At 46.2% G+C, this 22022-nt stretch overlaps 1 protein-coding gene across 3 annotated transcripts in view; it reads left to right on the top strand.

Annotated features, from left to right (window-relative positions):
- KPNA6 (karyopherin subunit alpha 6) overlaps positions 1–22022 on the top strand; it is a 53728-nt gene that overhangs the window by 14620 nt on the left and 17086 nt on the right. Inside the window, exon 1 of one of the 3 annotated variants that reach the window (XM_058678229.1) lies at positions 14272–14290. The exons of the other annotated variants lie outside the window; for them this stretch is intronic. The gene's annotated coding sequence lies outside the window, so the exon portion shown is untranslated. Of the gene's footprint in view, positions 1–14271; positions 14291–22022 lie in introns of those variants that run through there. 3 annotated transcript variants of the gene reach the window in all.

Raw genomic sequence — 22022 nt, forward strand, 5'->3', positions numbered from 1 at the left:
TGCAGGTGTCCAAGTGCCTTGTCTGTCCTCAGTTGCATCCCCAGATGCATTAGCCAGAAGCTGGGTTGGATGTGGAGTAGCTGTTACACAGGTGGTGGCAATGTCACCATGCCAGCTCCTACTTTTTTTTCTTTTTTTAAGTAAAAGATTTACTTATTTGATAGCAGAATGAGAGAGACTTTCTTCCACCTGCTGACTTACTCTTCAGATATCCACAACAGCAAGATTGAATGCCAAGCTGAAGCTGAAGAATTCCGTCTGGGTCTCCTGTGTGAGTGCCAAGGATTCAGGACTTTATCTGCTACCTTCCCAGGTGCATTAGCACAAAGACATCTTTCATCTGCTAGTTGATTCCCCAGCTGCCTGCAGCAGTCTTATCTGGGCAAAGTGGAAAGCAGGAACTCCATCCTGGTCTCCCACATGGGTGGCAGGGCCCAGGTACTTAGGCTGTTCTTCACTGGCTTCTCAGGCGCAATAGCAGGGAGATAGATTGGAAGTAGAGTAGCTGTAACTCAAACTGCATTTGCAGGTGACAGCATAACTTGCTGTACCTCAGTGCCCAGTATGCCTGCGATCCTTCTATTTGTTTTCTGGATAGGACTCTGTTAATTTAGTTAAAACTGATAACTAATGGGCCTGGCACAGAAACATCACAGCTAAAGTCTTTGCCTTGCATGCGCCAGGATCCCATATGGGTACCAATTCGTATCCCGGCTGCTCCACTTCCCTTCCACCTCGCTGCTTGTGGCCTGGGAAAGCAATAGAAGAAGGCCCAAAGCCTTGGGACCCTGCACCTGTGTGGGAGACCTGGAGGAAGTTCCTGGCTTCGGATCAGCTCAGCTTTGACCCTTGTGGCCACTTGGGAAGTGAACCCAGAGGATGGAAGATCTTTCTGTCTCTCCTTCTCTTTGTAAATATGACTTTTCAATAAAAATAAGTTTAAAAAAAACCTGATAACTAATAAATTTATTGAAGTGAATAGATTGTAAGAAGCAATAAGTTGGGTGTAAACATGCTTACCACATGGGCATGGCTTCTGCTAGTCATAACTGCCAGCTGGCCTTCAGAAAGCTTGGCTTTCTGACCAACAGATGCGGGTTTTCATTCTTAATAAAAGTTAATGTATATTTAAGTATTGATATGACAACTCCCCACCCCCAAGTGGTGTGTATACAAGGATTTTTCTCCCTGTGCTCCAACTGATCTTTACAGACCAGTATAAAATGATAAAGATTTTGGGTAAGGCAGTTCAGAGTGAGATTAGAGGGGTTAGGGAAGGTGTTTAAGCCAAGAACTAAAATGGATAGTTTTTAGTGGGGAGTATGAGGATAAGGGTTGGTGATCCCAGGGCTGGTCCGGTAGTGTAGCAAGCTAATCCTCTATCATTGGCACCAGCATTCATATAGTTCCTGGTTTGTGTCCCAGCTGCTTCATATCCAATCAGGCTCCCTGCTTACAGCTTGGGAAAGCAGTGGAGAACTGCTGAAGTCTTGAGGACCCTGTACCCACGTGGGAAACCCAGAAGAAGCTCCTGGCTTCAGATCTGCCTAGTCCTGGCTGTTGTGTCCAGATGGAAGACCTTTTCTATCTCTCCTCTCTGTAAATCTGTCTTTAAAAAAAAAAAAAAAAAAAAACTGAAAAAAAAAAAAAAACAGATTGGTAGAGTAGATGGGTTGATAACTTAGGGAATGGTGTTAGGACTCAATCCTGAGGATGGTAATGTTAGAGTCCGGGCCAGAGCTTCCCCCAGACGTTAGGGTGCAAGCTAGTCAACCCCCAGAAAACGACAAAGATCCTCGCTGGTAATGCAAAAAGCAAACAGAGTTTATTGTGCCAGCATGCTGGGGTCAGATCGTACTTGGGGCACACAGGCCAGTCAAGAGGATTGGACTCCGACCTAGCATAAGGCTGGAGATTATATACCCCATTTTGGCTGTAACATATATCAAAGTCAACTCAAAAGTAACAAATTTAGACTTATGTGGCTCCCAGGTGTAAGCAGTCTATTCCGTTCTCACATTCATTATTTATGGCTCATCCTGTCCTGGCACCCTTATCTTTATGGCTCCTTCAGTCCCTGGGACCAGGACCAGGGAATTGTGCCCCTGCATTCCTGCACCGGGGTAAGTTGAAGGTTACAAAGAAACAAGGGAGACAGATTTATCAGTAAAGTGGGGCTTTCCCACAGTTCAGGCGCCTCCTGACCTAGTGAAGTAGTGGCTTCTCACCCTAATGTGCCTAATATCGCCTAACGCTAATATTCTTAACATTCTAACATACTAACATTATACCCACACAATAACAGTAAAAGGCCATTGAAATCTCACAAGAGATGTGATTGTGTGTATTTCTTACTTGGCTTGCTCTGGGGAGAATAAATTAGGGTTTAGTAAGATTCCATCTAAGTGATTGTTCAAGTTGTGTGGCAGTCCTGGTGAGTGATGACAGTGGCTGTGACAGAGGTGGTAATATAAGAGAACAGAATTAGGAGTTTGAATCAGCAGGACTTGGTTACTGGCTTTATTTAGCCAGTGGTAAAGCTGAGAGGAGGAGGGAAAATGAGCATTTCTAGGCATCTTGCTTTGAGAAGTAGAATGAATAGTTGATGCTGATAGCCTAGATGAATTTAAATGTGGACATTTTCAAGTATCTTTGAACTTTAAGAGAGGGTGTCTAGAAAGCAATTAAATGCAGAAGTTTGGAGCTCAAGAATGAGACCTTAAAATAGAGACTGAGGTTTCATTGTGTTTGTTTTTTTATAAATTTATAAATTAACTAAAACCGTGGGAGTGCCTAATAGCACCTAGGAAAAAATATGTCACAGAAATAGGATAAAGGGCCCGGTACAGTAGCCTCGTAGCTAAAGTTCTTGCCTTGCACACGCCTTGAATCCTGTACAGGCACCAGTTCATGTCACAGCTGCTCCACTTCCCATCCAACTCCCTGCTTGTGGCCCCTGAAAGCAGTCGAGGAAAACCCAAAGCCTTGGGATCCTGCACCTGTATGGGAGGCATGGAGGAAGCTCTTGGCTCCTGGCTTCAGATCATCAGCTCAGCTCCGACCATTGTGGTCACTTGGAGAGTGGACCAGCAGACAGAAGAACTTCCTCTGTCTCTCCTCTCTGTGTATCTAACTTTCCAATTAAAAAAAAAAAAATCTTCAAAAAATCTTAAAAAGAAATAGTATAAAAAGAAAACTCTTGCGATACATAAGGTTTTTGAGATTTTTTTTTAAGATTTATTTTTATTTTAAAGTCGGTTTTACAGAGAGAAGGGAAGACAGAGATCTTTCATCTGCTGATTCACTTCCCAAATGGCTACAATGGTTTGAGCTGAGCCAATCTGAAGCCAGGAACCAGGAGCTTCTTTGGGGTCTCCTGTGAGGCTCCAGGGTCCCAAGGACTTGGGCTGTCCTCTGCTGTTTCCCTAGACCATTAGCAGAGAGCTGGAAGGGAAGGGAAGCAGCCAGAACTTGTAGATAGAGGATTAGCCACCCCTGGGAAATGGATTTTGAAGGGAGCAAGAACATAGGTTTGCCCTTGGGGTAGTAAATAGAGAATCTCCCACCAGGGACTCTTCCACTGCGTTTTGAAAGGCCAGTCTAACCTGCTCCCCACTCCTTCTGCATTTCCTTGCACCCTAGGAGTGACATTTACCCAGGTAAAATCCCCTTGAAAAGCTCGTCTAGTCCCACTCATTCCTCTGTTTTTTTGGAATTCCTCCTCTAGGTACATCTTCAAGACCCCAAACTATAAAAATCCCAGCCTGCTGAAAGACTGGGCCCCTGCTGCATGTTTACTCCATCTGCATGGGCCACCCTCTGTGTATTTATCTTTTCTCTTTGACAGTAAATCCGATTAATTAAATTCCTATGTGTCTTTGTACCTTTCTCTATTCTCTGTTCTCGAACAGCTGAGACTATATTGATAGGGATCATTAGACCCTACTGGGTTCCCAACCTTTTTATTCCTCAGTCTCCTGAGGAGGCCTTTTTAGACATTTCTTATCCTAATGTAGTCATCTTCTGAAATGTCAGTACACAGATATACTGTATGTACTACGTTTGTGTTTTTTAATAAATAAAAACCCTAATTATTGACTGCAGATTTAAGAATGACTGTTTTGTTTAAAATTGCAAAGCTATTTGCATTTAACTAAGAATTTATAGCTGTGTTTGCTGTGTAAATTTTCATAGTATTTATTTGCTTCCATAAATTGTAGTAGATTCAATTATGATCCAGTTTATTAGTTTATATAAAGTCTAAGCAATGGAATCAAGTTTTAAAATTCATTCAAAACACTGGCACTGTGGTGATCTAGTTTAGGCCTCTGCCTCCAGTATTGGCATCTCATATGGACACTGGTTTGAGTCCCAGCTGCTCCACTTCCAGTCTAGCTTTCTGCTAATGTGCCTGGGCAAGTAGCAAAAGATGGCCAAGTGCTTGGGTCCTGTATCCACGGGAGCAGGGGTGGAGGGACTCAGGCCCTATTCTAGCCTTTGTGGCCATTTGAGGATTAAACTGAAGGATGACACATCTCTCTGCCTCTCTCTCCTTTTCCATCCCTCTCTGTCTATAAATCTTTCAAATAAAAGTAAATTTTAAAAATCTCATTCAAAACCTTTAGAATTTTTTTTTCTAGTTATTTGAAAGATACAGATACAGAGGGTGTTGGCTGGGAGAGCTCTTCATCCGTTGTTTCACTCCCCAATGGCTACAGTGGCCAGGGCTGGGCCAGGCTGAAGTCTGGAACCAGGCACTTCATCTAGTTTTCCTGTGTGGTTGCAGGAGCCAAGCCCTTGGCCAACCTTTGCTACTTTTCCAGATGTGTCACATGGGAGCGGAGTTGGAAATGGAGTGCTCATATGGGATGTTACCATCTTGGATAGTGGTTTAACTGTACCACATGTTGACCCCCTCAGAACTCGTTTTTCTTTTCCACCAAAAGTATTTTTAATAATTGTTTCATTTTTTTTAAAGATTTATTTATTTTTATTACAAAGTCAGATATACAGAGAGGAGGACAGACAGACAGGAAGATCTTCCGTCCGATGATTCACTCCCCAAGTGAGCCGCATCGGGCCGATGAGCGCCGATCCGAAGCTGGGAACCTGGAACCTCTTCCTCCCAAAACTCCCACCCCCCCTACAGATTTTCCCCATTTTGCTGCAATGATATAGTCCTTCATAAGAAATCATAATTCCATAGTCTCTTATTTAAGTGTACCTCAACATTGCTGCTACAGGCAATATCAGACAGTCCAGTGTCTCATTGTCTACACATTTCCAACATTTTCATTGGGAATCCATCTTTTGTCTAGAAGCAGGGATGCATGTTGTATTATACCCCCACATCTGGATATGGTAGATCCCAGTACTCTGTCACTATACTCTAGTGAACTTTTAAACTTTTATTTTATTAACAAAACCAAGGAGCACAGATCACGCAAGATTACTTGAAATATAAATAATGTCCATAAGACAGCCTACAGATATGTGCATACTAGCATTTGCCATATTACTTTTTTAAAGATTTATTTATTTTATTGGAAAGGCAGATGTACGAGAGGAGGAGAGACAGAGAGGAATATCTTCCGTCCGATGATTCACTCCCAAGTGACCGCAACGGCCGGTGCTGTGCTGATCTGAAAATAGGAGCCTGGAACCTCCTCCAGGTCTCCCATGTGGGTGCAGGATCCCAAAGCATCGGGCCGTCCTCAACTGCCCTCCCTGGGCACAAGCAGGGAGCTGGACGGGAAGTGGAGCTGCCAGGATCAGAACCGGTGCCCACATGGTATTCCGGTGCATCCAAGGCGAGGACTTTAGCTCCTAGGCCACATAGCTGGGCCCAAAATCTTTTAAAAAATCGTTGAATTGTGCAGTGTATGAACTACATCTCAATAATGCTATCTTTGTGTAAATATATGAAAATAAATAAGTCTTTTAAAAATGATGGAAACTGGGCCCGGCGGCATGGCCTAGCGGCTAAAGTCCTCACCTTGAACACCCTGGGATCCCATATGGGCGCCGGTTCTAATCCCAGCAGCCCCACTTCCCATCCAGCTCCCTGCTTGTAGCCTGGGAAAGCAGTTGAGGACGGCCAATGCTTTGGGACCCTGCACCCGCGTGGGAGACCCGGAAGAGGTTCCTGGTTCCCGGCTTCGGATTGGTGCAGCACCGGCCCGTTGCGGCTCACTTGGGGAGTGAATCATTGGACGGAAGATCTTCCTGTCTGTCTATCCTCCTCTCTGTATATCTGACTTGGTAATAAAAATAAATAAATCTTTAAAAAAAAAAAGTGATGGAAACTGGGGCCAGTGTCATGGTGTTGTAAGTTAAACCTGTGTTTGCTGTGCTGATACCCCACATGCACACGGTTTCAAGTCCTGGCTGCTCCACTTCTGATCCAGCTCCTTGCTGATCGCCAAAGAAAGCAGTAGAGGCTGGCCTGAGAGTTTGGGCGCCTGCACCTAACGTAGAAGACCCAAAAGAAGCTCCTGACTTTAGGATAGGCCCGTCTCTGGCCAGTGAGGTCATTTGTGGAGTGAATCAGCAGATGGAAGATCTTTGTCTCTCCTCCTCTCTCCAACTCTGCCCTTCAAATAAAAGTGAAATAAACAAATATATATTTTAAAAAATGGAAACCTAGTAATTGGCCCTATGTTAAAAGTGGGTGTCTCTTTTTGTATTAACAACAAAAAAAGCTTATTTGAAAGTATTTTTCCATTCACTCCCCAGAGATACAGAGAGAAAGATCTTCCATCTGCTGGTTCATTCCCTAAGTGGCTGTAACAGCCTTGAACTGAGCTGATCCAAAGCCAAGAGCCAGAAGCTTCTGCCAGGTCTCTCAAGAGGATACAGGGTCCCTAGATTTTAGGTCATCCTCTACTGCTTTCCCAGGCCACAGACAGGGAGCTGCATGGGAAGTGGAGCAGCCAGGATACAAACTGGCACCTGTAAGGGATCCTGGCACACACAAGGCAAGGACTTTAGTCACTAGGCTACTGTATTGCCAGGCCCTGAAGTGTTTTAAATTATTGTTCACAAGCTGGGATACTCTAAGTTTCATTGGGACAGTGTTAAAAAAAATTGTGAGTGTAGGGGTCCAGTCCAGTGTATTGCCTCAGCTGAGTAACCTTCCCCCGTAAATGCAGGCATCCCGTATTGGCACCAGTTCATGTGTCAGCTGCTCTACTTCCCGTCCAGTTCCTTAGATGGCTTGGGAAAGCAGCAGATGATGGCCCAGGATGGCACAAACCTGGAAGAAAGCTCCTGGCTTTGGACTGGCTCAGCTTTGGCTGTTGTCATTTGGGGAGTGAACCAGTAGATATAAGCTCTTTCTGTCTCTCCTCCTCTCTGTAAATCTGCCTTTACAGTGAAATAAATAATCTTTTTTTTCTTTATTTTTGACAATCTTTACATAGTTGATTAGGGCACAAAGGGTCAAGAGCTACAGTAAAGTGGGTAAGACTATTATTTCCACATTATTGCTTTTTTTTCTGTATCTGGGGTAAAGGGGGAAATAAAGGGAGAAGCCCCACCCAGCCTCCCACCATCCCAGTTCCCCAGTGTGGGGTATGCTCTGAGGGTCTTGCTCAAGTGCTTTTGATAAATCAGTAGTTCTGAATTGCTGCCAATCTCGCCATTCCAAGCATGATGAAGTCGCTCCAGAATCCACTGGTTGACATAGTCCACCTTAGAGTCTCTGTTTGCCCAGATTCTCACTGCCAACACATGCTGGGGTAGTTAATTGATTTGTTCTGTCCTCCGTCCTCTGTTGTGGTACCAGGCGTCCTCTGCAGGTTGCGTTGGAATGCCACATCCTCCATATGCACCTGGTTATGCTGTCCACAGCTCCATCTGAGCCTCTGAGGAGGCTCAGCTTTGACACTTGCACTCCATGGCAGACCGTGGAACCTGCACTTCTCTTCATGGTTGGGGTTCTGAGTCCGGCAGTTCAATTGGAGAGATCCCCAATAAACTTTGTCTGAAATGATCCCAGACCAGATTCCTGTGTGTGCTTGCCAGTACAGGGTCTGGTACAGTCCATCACCCCAATCAGCTGGTGGTTGCAATTGCTGGTTCAGTTCTGTTTCCAGCCCTGTCTTCCACACGAACCAGTGGGTGTTGCAGTCCAGCCTGATTCTGCCCAGCACACTTGTCCCTCACACAAACCAGTGGGAGCTGCAGCCTAGTTGAAGCGATCCACAATAACCCCCACCAGGCCCACCCCCTGCCGTGGTTCCCGTGCTTGCCAGTATATACTACAGATTTGTCCAATCTGTCCCACATGCCATTCAACTCTCCTCATGTCAATGGGCATTGAAGCCTAATTCAACCCAACCAGCCCCACTATCCAGCTCACGCACATGCTGGTGGGTGCCAGGTCTGCCCCAGTCCTGGTTTTCATGCTCTCCAGTGGGAGTGATAACTCAAGAGGAAGGTGTTCACTATTTCCCTCTTGGGTCCACTCCTGAATCATGTACTTTCCGGGTGGTTCTACAGTTTAACTTGGCAGAATTAGCCCCAGTGCCAGCATCTGCCATCTGATGCTGTGGCAAAGCCCAACCAACCTTTACCACCCACTCTGATTTATGCTTGGACCAGTAGGGACAGTCAACCAAGCCTGGCTGTTCCCTGATCTTGCTCACATGAGGCCCACAAGTGTTATAGCCCTGCCCGCCTGGTCTGCCCCCATCCCAACTCACACTCTCCAGTGGGCGAGGTGTTCCAGCAGGGGAGCCCTCCACATTCCTTCTACCAGCTTTACCCCTTCCCTCCCTGGTTCTGACGTGTGCTGATTGGGCGCAGCGACCCAGTCTGGCATGGTCTGCCTCATCTCGGGATTTGCCAGAGGGTGCTGTAGCCTGGCCCGGCCCGGCCCACCCCCAATTCCAGCTGGTCAGGGTTACAGTCTAGCCCAGCCCAGCAGGCACCAATCCCAGCTGTAATGTGTACTGGTATGTGTAGTGAACAAACCTGGCCCAACCCTCACTGTTCTGGTGCTCAGATTTGCCAGTGGGTGATATGACCTGTTTCAGCCTGGTCCAGCCCCGACCTATGCCAAATGTATGCCTGTGGGTACCTTTCCCTGGTCTGGGCTGCTGCCTGTCGTGTTTCTTTTTTTCCTTTTTTTTTTTTTTTTAAGATTTATTTATTTTTATTGCAAACTCAGATATACAGAGAGGAGGAGACACAGAGAGGAAGATCCTCTGTCCGATGATTCACACCCCAAGTGACCACAACAGCTGGTGCTGCGTCGATCCGGAGCCAGGAGTTAGGAACTTCCTCTGAGTCTCCCATGCAGGTGCAAGAATCCAAGGCTTTGGGCTGTCTTCGACTGCTTTCTCAGGCCACAAGCAGGGAGCTGGATGGGAAGCGGGTCTGCTGGGTTTAGAACCGGCACCCATATGGATCCCGGCACGTTCAAGGCAAGGACTTTTTAGTCGTTAGGCCACCAAGCTGGGCCCCGTATTGTGTTTCTTGCGCTCACCTGCAGGAACTGTGTCCTGCCAGAGAAGTTGCCCAGACTCCTCCATCAGAACCTCTCCCAATGGCAGATCTTGTACATACTGGTGGGTCCATGAGCCACCCCTACTTAGTCGACCTCCTGTCCTAGCAGGAACAGTGGCCTTTCCTGATTGGCCTTCAACCCATTCTAGTTCTTACTGTGGGATGTTTCAGCCTAGCCAAGGCTCATCCATACCCAGCCACAACTCACTCATGGCTCAGTATGGGCAGAGACCTAGCCTAGTCCATCCTACATCTACCCTGGTCCTCCAGAATACCAGATGATACTGGAGTCTAGCCCGGCCTAGCACGTCCAATGCCAGTCCACACTTGTGTCAAGGGAGATTGCAGCCATATCCAGACCAGAACGCAGCCCCCACTCCAGCCCCCGCACTCACCAGTGGGAGCCCCAACCCAGCTAGGGTGTACTCTTAGCTCTCCTACTGGGTCTGTTCCCAAATAAATAAATCTTATTAAAAAAAAATTGTGAGTGTAGTCACTACCACTCAAGTCAGCTGCACTGCTTTTTTCTGCAAATTATTCTTTAAGGTCTTTGATTTTGTGGCTAACTGAAATTTAATATGAATCTATTCAAATTACCTTGTCAGTAAGGATGTAGATTCCAACCCAGAATTCTGATGGACTTGGGATTTTTCAAAGTATTTGTGAGCTTGTGGATATAACGATATTACTCCAAAACCTATGCAGACAGATGGTTTTGTGCGGAATCTGTTTTTCTGAGAAAATGCATGCTAAAAATCTGAAGTATCTCAGATTTAGGACATCAGTAATTGAATGAATCACTACACCAATTTGGATTCTTTTTTTTTTTTTTAAAGATTTATTCATTTTATTACAGCCAGATATACACAGAGGAGGAGAGACAGAGAGGAAGATCTTCTGTCCGATGATTCACTCCCCAGGTGAGCCGCAACGGGCCGATGCGCCGATCCGATGCCGGGAACCAGGAACCTCTTCCTGGTCTCCCACGCGGGTGCAGTGTCCCAAAGCTTTGGGCCGTCCTCAACTGCCTTCCCAGGCCACAAGCAGGGAGCTGGATGGGAAGTGGAGCTGCCGGGATTAGAACCAGCGCCCATATGGGATCCCGGGGCTTTCAAGGCGAGGACTTTAGCCGCTAGGCCACGCCGCCGGGCCCACCAATTTGAATTCTAATGTGTTCCCTTATCTCAGCTTTTTCTCCCCGTTAATTAGGACCGATATTAGTTTGCGTGAGTTACCATGACAAATTACCATAGACTGGATACTTGATTTAACTTTTATTTCCTTTTTTATAAATATTTTATTTTTATTTATCTCAGCGGCAGGATTAGCAGAGAAGAGACAGTAAAAAAATTTCCATCTGCTTGTTTTCCCCAAATGTCCGTAACAACCAGAGCTGGGCCAGTAGGAAGCCAGGAGCCTGGTATTTCCCCCGGGTCTCCCATGTAGGTGCAGGCGCCCAAGCACTTAAGCCACCTGCTGCTGCTTCTCCAGGCACATTAGCAAGGAGCTGGATTGGCAGTGGAGTGCAGTAGGTCTTGACATTGCTCCTATGTGGGATGTGGGCATTTGAGGCAGAGGGTTAGCTTGCTGCTGCCACAATCCCAGCTCCTATATACCTCAGTATCTCAGGGTTTTGTTTTTATTTTTAAGATTTATTTATGCTTATTGGAAAGGCAGATTTACAGAGAGAAGGAGATACAGAAAGATTTTCTGTCTGCGGGCTCACTCCCCACGTGGCCGCAACAGCCAGAACTGAGCCATTCTGAAGCCAGGAGCCAAGAGCTTCTTCCAAATCTCTCATGCGGATGCAGAGTCCCAAGGCTTTGTACCATCCTCTGCTGCTTTCCCAGGCCACAAGCAAGGAGCTGGAAGGGATGGATAGCAGCCAAGGCACAAACTAATACCCATATGGAATCCCTGCACTTGAAGGTGGAGGATTAGCCTAGTGAGCCACAGCACCATCCACTTCTCACACAGTTTTCAAGACAAAAACAGCATCCAAGATTGGGGGTGTCAGCATGGTTGTGTTCCTGTAAGCTCTCTGTCCTTAGCTTCTGGACAGCTGTCTTCATGCTTGCTTATTTTCCCTCTCCTTGCAAAGACAGCATTTACTGGATTAGCAATGACCCGGATAACCTGATTTGCCTCTTTAAGGGTTTTATCTCCAAGAATAGTTACCTTCTAAAGTATTGGGAGTTAGGACTTCATTGTGAATTTGAGTGGAATACAGCTCAGAAATTATAGGATCCATGCATCGTTTTTTCTTATTGTTACTAATCTCCTGGTTCTAAAAGCCTAGAAAATGTATGGCAGAACTAACTCTCTCTCTCTCTCTCTCTCTCTCTCTCTCTCTCTCTCTCTCTCTCTCTCTCTCTCCATATATATATTTATCCCTTAGAAATAAGAGATAACTTCAGTGACCTATTCATTTTATATTTCTTACCCAAGAAAACCCAAAGTCTGTCCGAGGCAGTCAGATTTTAGGAAAGGTTTTTTGACGTTGTGGGCTTTTTTGATCTAGCCCCAGCAAGTAAGAGTATATGGCATGGAAATAGTCCCCTATATTTCTGGCTCCAAGAAAGATAACCCAGTCTTCTGGTTGATTCCACATAGGCTGCTGCAAATGTTCCTCCTTCCTAACTAACCTCCCTTGCCTGCTTCTCTGCTGAAGTCATAAGCAAATATTTGTCATAGTTTCTTGTCGCCGTGGTGACCACAGCACAGCCAGGTTCTCATTCCAGCTTCACTGTGAGCTCTGCTCACCAGAGGGGCAGGCTCTGGGAGAGTCAAGGTGCAGACCCATGCGAAACCATGCATCAGGTACTAGGGCGGAGTGACACATTGCTGTTCTTTGGGGATCTTGTCTTTTACCTGTGGTGGTGGGTCATTAGGCACCCCAGGGGTTTTGATTTTTTCTTAAGTTGGGTCTTTTTTATAGGGTTCCATCTGCCATTTGCTTGTTTATTCCCCAAATAGCCAGGTCTGGGCCAGCCTGAAAATAAGAGCCTGAAACTCCATCTGGGTCTTTCACCTAGATAGTAGGGAACCAAGCACTTGGGCCATTATTTGCTGAATCAGAAGCAAAGTACCAGGATTTGGACTGGCATTCTGATTTGGGATGTGTGCATTCCAAGCACAAACTTAATCCATAGTGTCTCCCTGCCTCAACCCCCACCCCCCCAAACAACGCATCCGCTTGGCCCTGGGCAAGTGGTTGGAAAGACAGTTCTTATTATTCTTATTTTTTTTTTTTTAAAGATTTTATTCATTTTTATTACAGCCAGATATACACAGAGGAGGAGAGACAGAGAGGAAGATCTTCCGTCCGATGTTTCACTCCCCAAGTGAGCCGCAACGGGCCGATGCGCGCCGATCCGAAGCCGGGAACCTGGAACCTCTTCCGGGTCTCCCACGCGGGTGCAGTGTCCCAATGCATTGGGCCGTCCTCAACTGCTTTCCCAGGCCACAAGCAGGGAGCTGGATGGGAAGTGGAGCAGCCGGGATTAGAACCGGAGCCCATATGGGATCCCGGGGCTTTCAAGGCGAGGACTTTAGCCGCTAGGCCACGCCGCCGGGCCCCAGTTCTTCTTATTATTATTATTATCGGAAAGGCAGATTTACAGAGAGGAGAGACAGAAAGATCTTCCATCCGTTGATTTACTCACCACCTCCAGAGCTTGAGCCATTCAGGAGCCAGAAGCTTCTTTTTACTCCTTTTTTTTTTTTTTTTTTTTTTTTTTTTTTTACTTTTATTGGAATGGAAGATCAGATTTTGGTGAGAAAGATAAAGATCTAACAGCAGTTTCACTCCTCAAGTGGCTATAGCAGCCAGAGCTGAGCCGATCCGAAACCAAGAGCCAGAAGCTTCTTCCAGGTCTCTTACAGGAGTGCAGGGTTCCAAGGTTTGGGCCATGCCCTACTGTTTTCCCAGACCATAAGCCAGGAGCTGGAAGGGAAATGGAGCAGCTGGAACACAAACCTGCACCCATGTGGGATCATGGTGCATGCAAGGCAAAGTGTTAGCCACTGAATCATCACACTAGGCCCCAAGACAGTTAATCCTAAAATGGTTCTGCTGGCATTGATTTCACAAACCAGCTTCTGTAATGCTTGGGGATGCAGGTCTCTGAAGTTAGGTTTCCTTTGCATGCCCAGCTGCAGCATTCAGCTCATTCTCCTCAACTTCGCTTTTACTTGACTTTCAATCCGATTGCCTTGTAGACCACTTAATCTCCCCCATTACGTACTTTGATGTTGCTTTTCCAACTCCCAGAGTGAATGCCTGCATGAAGAACCAGCTCACATCTTATCTTTGCCAGATTATTTTTCAAATTGTCAACACTGTCAGTCTTACACCACCAGAAAAGGGCAGTATTCAAGTTACTTTTCTCCTGCAGCATGCCTGTGAAACTTTTTTTTCATTTTTATCACCAGAATTTGTAGTAGATTATAGATTGAGAGAGTGGGAAATATTGACCAGGTGGGAAGCCAAGTTTTTCACACCCTTCTACCCATACTTCACAATTACTAGCATCACTTTGATCAGATTTTACAAATTGACATTCCCTTTTTCTCTGATTTTTTTAAATGTTTGTTTTTATTCATTTAAAAGACAGAGCAACAGAAACCAAGCCCTTCCATCCGCTGGTTCACTCCCCAAATACTCACAACAGCCATTGCTGGACCAGGCCGAAGGCGGGAGCCAGGAACTCCATCTGGGTCTCCTTCATGGTCGGCAGGGACCCAGCAACTTGAGCCATCACCTGCTACTGCCACCCTGGTACGTATTAGCAGGAAGCTGGATCAACAGCAGAGGCCAGGGGCCAGCGCTGTAGCGTAGCAGGTAAAGCTGCTGCCTGTATCAAATCTCAACTGCTCTACTTCCTATCCAGCTTCCTGCTAATGCTCCTAGGAAAGCGGCAGAAAATGGCTGAAGACTTAGACCCCTGAACCTAGGTGGGCTACTCAAAATGAAGTTCCTGGCTTCTTGCTTTAGCCTGACCCAGCATTGACCGCGTGGTCATCTCTGGAATGAACCAGCTGATGAAGATCTGACTCTTTCGCTCTTTCTTTCCTTCTGTTTCTGTGTCTGCCTCTCCTTATTTGTAGCTCTGACTTTCAAAGAAGTAATCTTTTTATTTTTAAGCAGAGATAATACTAGATGCCAAGTGCTCAGAATTGGGTTAAGAGTTTCCCAAACAGTGGCTTAAGCCATTGTACCACAGGGCCCACATCCACATTGGGATTCTATGACAGGTTTTTATTTTATTTTATTTATTAAGATTTATTTATTTATTTGAAAGGCAGAGAGAGCACGCACTTGTCCATCTGCTGGTTCAATCTCCAGATGGCCACAACAGCAGGGGCTGGGTCTGTATGAAGCCCGGATCAGGAGCCTCTGTTGGGTTTCACACCTGGGTACAGGGGGTCAAGCACTAGGCCATCTTGTGCTGTTGCTTTTCCAGACATATTAACAGGGAGCTGGATTGGAAGTGGAACAGCTGGAACTCAAACAGGGGCGCATATGGGATGCTGCCACTGCAGACAGCAGTTTTACTGGCAGTGCCACAGTACAGCCCCATAATTTTCTTTTTTTTTTTTTTTATATAATCTATTTTATTGTGTTGTTGACAATCTTTACATAGTTAATTACAGTTAAAGAAAAAGAAAAAAAAAAGGGTTCAGGGGGATAGGGAAGTGGGTAATACCATTATGTCCATATTGTTTCCATCTTGTATCTGAGGTAAAGGGGGATATTGAGGGAGAAGCCCCACCCGGTTTCCCGCCCACCCCGAGTCCCGGATGTGGGGCATGCTCTGAGATATGTGCTCAAGTGGTGTTAATAGTTCTCCAGTTATGAATCGCTGCCAGTTTCGCTCGATGAGGTCGTCCACTGATTGATATGGTCCAATATAAAGTCTCCGTTTGCCCCATTTTTCGCTGCCAACATATAGCTGAGATGAATGATTGATCTGCTCTGTCTTCTGTCTTTTCTTGATTAGAGTTCTGAGTCCAGCAGTTCGATTGGGGAGATCTCCAAAGAAACTTTGAGGTATTCCCAGACTAGTTTCTTGCATGTTCTAGCAAGCACAGGGCCCGGCACAGTCCATCACCCCGATCAGCTGGTGGTTGCAATTGCTGGGTTGGTTCTGTTTTCAGTCCCGATTTGCACTGGAACCAATGGGTGTTGCAGTCCAGTCTGGTTCTACCCAGCACGTACTCGGCCCTCATACTAACCAGTGGGAGCTGCAGCCTAGTTGGGGCGACCCACGATAACCCACACCAGGCCTGCCCCCTACCCTGGTTTGCCAGTATGTGTAGCAGAAGACCAGTCTGTCCCCCATCCCATTTGGCTCTGGCACTTGTCAATGGGTATTAAAGCTTAGTTCTATCTAACCAACTCAACCATCCAGCCCTCACGGGTGTTGTTGAGTGCCTCTCTGTCTAGCCATCCCAGCCCCCGTCCTAGTTTTCATGCCCTCCTGCGGGACTAGTGACCCAAGAAGGGGGAACCCACTTTTTCCCTCCCAGGTCTCTCTGTCCCGGTTTATGCACTCTTTAGGTGGTTCTGTGATTTGACTTGACAGAATTAGTCCCCAGTGCCAACTTCTGCGGCTATGCCCAAACATCCCTCACCCACTCTAATTTATGCTTGCACCAGCAGGAATAATCAGCCCAGCCTGGCTTTTCCCTGATCTAGTCCATATGCAGCGCACAGGTGTTGTAGCCTTGCATAGTCTAGTCTGTCTCTATCCCAGCCCACGCTCTCTGGTGGGAGTACAGCCCCATAATTTTCTAAGGATTTATTTATTATTGTTATTTTAAATATTTATAATTATTGGAAAGTCAGAAGAGAGGAAGATCTTCTCTGATGATTCACTTTCCAAGTGGTCACAATGGCCAGAGCTGCCCCGATCTGAAGCCAGGAGCCTCTTTCAGGTCTCCCACGCGGGTGCAGGGTCCCAGGGCTTTGGGCTGTCCTCTACTGCTTTCCCAGGCCACAAGCCTGGGGAGCTGGATGGGAAGCGGGGCCGCTGGAATTAGAACCAGCACCCATATGGGATCCTAGCACGTGCAAGGTGAGAACTTTAGCTACTAGGCTACTGTGCCAGGCCCAAGGATTTATTTTTTGTTTGAAAGGCAGATTGACAGAACATACAGAGAGAGGGAAGGGGGGACTTCCATCTACTGGATTTTTTTCCCCCAGTGGTCACAGTGTCCAAAGCTAGGATGGGCTAGTCTGAAGCCAAGAGCTCCTGGTTCTTGTCTTCCACATGGGTGCAATGGTCCAAAGATTTTAGCCATATTCTGCTGCTCTCCTAGACCATAAGCAAGGAGCTGGATCAGAAGTGGAGCAGCCAGGACTAGAGCTGGTATGCATATGGGGATGCTGGTGCCGTTGGTGAAAGATTAGTTTATTTAGCCACTGCACCAGCTCTCAGCCCCATAAGTTTTAAAATTTTATTTTTATTTGTTTAAAAGACAGAGAAAGAGATCTTCTATCTACTGATTCTCACCCTAAATGCCCACAACAGCCTGGGCTGACCCAGGCCAGTGCTGAGAAATCAGTATTAGTGTCATTGTGAAGGGCAAGGGACCCAAATCCTTGATCATCACCTACTGTCTCCCAGGGTGTGCAGTAGCAGTAACTTGGATCGCTTTTTAGGAAAATGTTCATCTTCTTGGAATACAGAGAGATAGGTATCTTCCATCTGCTGTTCTGTTACCCAGATAAGTCACAAGAATAGGGTCCCGGATAGGTGGAATCCAGGAAGCCAGAGTTCTGTCTGGCTCTCACGGTGGAATACAGACAGCACAGCCCTTGAGCCATCATCTACTGCCTCTCAGGCTGCATTAGCAGGAAGCCAAATCAGAAGTGCAGAATTGGTTACTGGGATTCAAACAGCCACTTCAGTATCAGCTGTGGGTATCCGAAGCAGTGGCTCAACCTGTTGTGCCATAGCACTTACCCCTCAACTATTTTTTTTTCTAAAGATTTATTTTATTTTTATTACAAAGTCAGATATACAGAGAGGAGGAGAGACAGAGAGGAAAATCTTCCGTCTGATGATTCACTCCCCAAGTGACCACAACAGCCAGTGCTGCTCCGATTCAAAGCCGGGAGCCAGGAACTTCCTCCAGGTCTCCCACGTGGGTGCAGGGTCCCAAAGCATTGGGCAGTCCTCGACTGCTTTCCTAGGCCACAAGCAGGGAGCTGGATGGGAAGTGGAACTGCCAGGATTAGAACCGGTGCCCATGTGGGATCTTTTTAAATGTGCATTTATAATACGGTAATGTTACGTTTATAGTGTTACATGGCCATTTCCACAAGCTACTTCTAAACTTCATGGCCCCAAACAAATTCTGTACCCATGAAATATTACTTCCTATTTTCCCCTCCTCCCAGTGCACAGTAACCTAAAAATTTTCTATTTTTATGAGTTTGACTCTTCTGAAGTGCATATTAAGAATGGAGTCCTATAATTTGCTCTTTTATGTCTTGCTTGTTTAATTTGGCATATTGTGCTCAAGGTTTATTCACGTGTGACTTTTAGTGTGTTTCAGTAACACTCCATGGAATGCATATATTAGATTTCATTTATCTGTTCATCTATTGATGGATATGAGGCTGTTACCCCATTTTAACTATTATGAATATTAATTGAACATTGGTAAAGCATGTATCTGCTTGAATGAAAACTATTACAGTAACCTAGGCAGGCTGTACCTACAGCACGCTAAGCTCCAGTTTGGGAGCAGTCAGGCTATGAGCCCTGTGGGTTCTAGGCAGGCAGAACCACAGCACACTGCAGTACTGGTCTGGGAGTGGCAGACCATGGCCCTGACGCTCTGGCCCTAGGCAGGCCTCACGGCAGCACACCACTAACCATGAGATTGAGGCCAAGGTCCTGTTGGGAAGGTAGTGGGACCACTGATGTCCTTTGGTGAGCCACGTTCCTGCTTCCTACATAGGCTGTGTCCACTGTGTGATGATCTGCTTGTCTGGGAAAAGCAGGGCAGGGATCTGATGGATTCTAGGTGGTTGTGAACGCACTAGGCCAGGAGCCTGAGGCCAGGGTCCTGGCAGGACCCCCACTTATGCCTTTGGCATTACCAAGAAACCCGTGCCTTCATGTCCCTTTGTGCAACAGGATCTCTGGTCTTGGGGACTGGAAACTGGGGTGTATGTTCTGGCATTTGGAACACAGTGCATGTTTTGCTACCTCCTATGTTGATTCCTGTCCAGGGGAGAGAATTGTGCTCAGGTGCACATAACGACGGATTGCTTGTAATGAATGGTCAGAGCTGAGCTGGAAACCTAGAACTCCAGTCAAATCTGTCACATGGATGCCAGGGGACCAACCATTTGGGCAACTCTCTGCTGCTTCACCAGGTGGTGAGTTACTATGGAGCTGGATTAAACTGAAGCAGTGGAGACTTGAAAAAATGCTCGAATGTGGCATGCTGGCATCCTAGGGAGCAGCTTAGCTTGCTGTGTCACAACACCAGGCCCCTTGCTTTGATTTTTTTAAGGTATTTTCACTGGGTATATGTTCCAGTTTGAGAGTTATTTTTCCCTTAGTGCATTAGACATGTTAGTTTATTGTTTTTTTGGTTGTGTACTGACTGGAAAGGGAGATCATTTTTTAATATCTTACACATATTAGGTTGGTCTCAGTGCTTTTAAAGATTTTCTGTGATCTTCAGGATTCTGTTTGTTCATTTTGAAAGGCAGAGAGACGGAGTGATCCTCCATCTGCGGTTCACTGTCCAGATGGCTGTAGTTACTAGGTTTGGGCCAGTCTGAGGCCAGGAGTCTACAACTTCTTCTAGGTTTCCCAGGTTGAGTAGAGGGGCCCAGGGGGAAGGCAGAGACTTTGCTGCTATGCCACAGCATCAGCCCCTGTTAGTAACTTCTGAATAGGTTTATAGTAGGGAAAATTTGGGAGTTAAGCCCAATACAAAAATGGATAAGTTATGTGTTCACACAGTAAGATAACAAAACATAAGAAAGGTGAATGAGCGGCAGCTGTAGTTTAAAATGTGGGCAAATCTTGGGGAAACCAAGAAAGTGGTGGGAACCAAATCTCAAACTAAATTCAGTCAAGCATGTGTGCCAATCTAAAAGCAAAGGTGACAGTTCAGGATAGCAGTGTTGTTTTGGTTTAAGTGCAGGTAGAATTAGGCAGCCTGGGAAAGGGGGAGAATCCTCAACTATATAATGGTATGTCAGTCATATTCTGGCTCTTAGAGTCAGTGGTAGCTTCACAGATGAGCATCTTAAAGGAGTACTGCAAAGAGCCCATGGGAGGCAAGTATTGTGCATTAACCTGCCACTCACTACTACCTGCATCCACCATTGAACTGCTGATTATAGTCTTGGCCACACCACTTCAGTTTCCGGTTTTCCTGCTCATACATTCTGGGAGGCAGCAGATGGCTGACGTGCTGGGATGGACCCTGCCACCTACATGAGGGACAGAGATTTAGTCTTTGCTTTGGCCTGGCCCAGCCCTGGTTGTTACAGATATTTGAAGAGTAAATGAGCAGATTAAGGAATTTTTTAATGATTTATTTGTTTGAAAGGTGGAGTTAGTAAAAGATTGATCTTCCATCTGCTGGTTACACTCCAAATGGCCACAACACCTGGAGCTAGGTTGATTCAAAGCCAGAAGTCAAGAGCTTCTTGGTCTCCCACGTGGGTGCAGGGGACCAAACACTTGGGCTGCCTTCCACTGTTTTCCAGTTGCATTATCAGAGGTCTGAATTAGAAGTGGAGCAGCTGGGCCCAGCCTAGTAGCTGAAGTCCTTGCATGTGCTGTGTTCATAGATAAGCACCAATTCATATCCTGGCTGCTCCACTTCCCAGCCAGCTCCCTGGGAAAACAGTAGAGGATAGCCCAAAGCCTTGGAACCCTGCACCCACTTGGGAGACTCAAAAGTTCCTGGCTCCTGGCTTTGGATCAGCTCAACTTCAACTGTTGTGGCTACTTGGGGAGTGAACCAGTGGATGGAAGAGCTTTCTCTCTGTATCTCCTTCTCTCTGTGTAGCTGCCTTACCAATAAAAATAAATGAATTTTAAAAGTTTATTTAATAGGGCCCGGCGGCGTGGTCTGGCAGCTGAAGTCCTCGCCTTAAAAGCCCCGGGATCCCATATGGGCACCGGTTCTAATCCCGGAAGCTCCACTTCCCATCCAGCTCCCTGCCTGTGGCCTGGGAAAGCAGTCAAGACCCAAAGCCTTGGGACCCTGCACCCGTGTGGGAGACCTGGAGGAAGTTCCTGGTTCTGGCACCGGACCGGCGCGCATCGGCCCGTTGCGGCTCACTTGGGGAGTGAATCATCGGATGGAGGATCTTCCTCTCTGTCTGTCCTCCTCTCTGTATATCCAGCTTTCCAATAGTAATAAAATCTTTTAAAAAAAAGTTTATTTAATAATAATAATAATGATAAGAAGAAGAAGTGGAGTAGTTGGGACTTACACCTGTACCCATGTGAGTTGCGGGCACTGCAGGCTGTGGCTTTACCTACTTGATATGATGGTAGCCCAGTGGTAAGCTTTTAAAATTTAAAACTCTGATGGACATATAGGTTGTTACAGAAAGGTACATGATATTCTACAGAATTGGTTATATTAGTATGTATTTAACTTGGTAGGTTAGGTATGTCTGAGTTTGTATTGGACAAATCATGGATTACTGTCAATTTATGAACATTTATCATGTACCTACCATTGTGCTAAGAAGTACCTTATGTTTTTCTGTGTAATCTTTATACAGCTTGAACATTTCCTAATGTAAAAATTCAAAATTCAATTGCTGAAATCTCAAGCACCAACATGGCAACAGAAAAAAAATCCTGCACATGACTTCATGTGTTGTGTCACAGTCAGAATGCAGGCACTCTAAAAATACTATATAGAATTAACCTGCAGACTGTAAGATACACATGAAACAAAAATTTTGTGTGTAAACCTGGATTCCAAACCCAAGTTATCTCATTAAGTGTATGCACATGTTTTAAAATGTGACACACTTGTTATCTCGAGCATTTCAGATAAGGAGTATACAACCTTATAAGAATTCTGGGGCCCAGCGGGGCCTAGCGATTAAAGTCCTCGCCTTGCCATGCATCGGGATCCCATATGGGCGCCGGTTCTAATCCCGGCAGCTCCAATTCCCATCCAGCTCCCTGCTTGTGGCCTGGGAAAGCAGTCAAGGACAGCCCAAAGCCTTGGGACCCTGCACCCGCGTGGGAGACCCGGAAGAGGCTCCTGGTTCCCAGCTTCAGATCGGCGCAGCACTGGCTGTTGTGGTCACTTGGGGAGTGAATCATTGGACGGAAGATTTTCCTTTCTGTCTCTCCTCCTCTCTGTATATCTGACTTAGTAATAAAAATAAAATAAATCTTGAAAAAAAAAAAAAAAAAAAAAGAGGGCCCAGCACAGTGGCCTAGCGGCTAAAGTCCTCACCTTGAACGCCCTGGGATCCCATATGGGCTCCGGTTCTAATC

The sequence above is a fragment of the Ochotona princeps genome, chromosome 2 (genome assembly GCF_030435755.1).
Source record: "Ochotona princeps isolate mOchPri1 chromosome 2, mOchPri1.hap1, whole genome shotgun sequence".
Lineage (NCBI taxonomy): Eukaryota > Metazoa > Chordata > Mammalia > Lagomorpha > Ochotonidae > Ochotona > Ochotona princeps.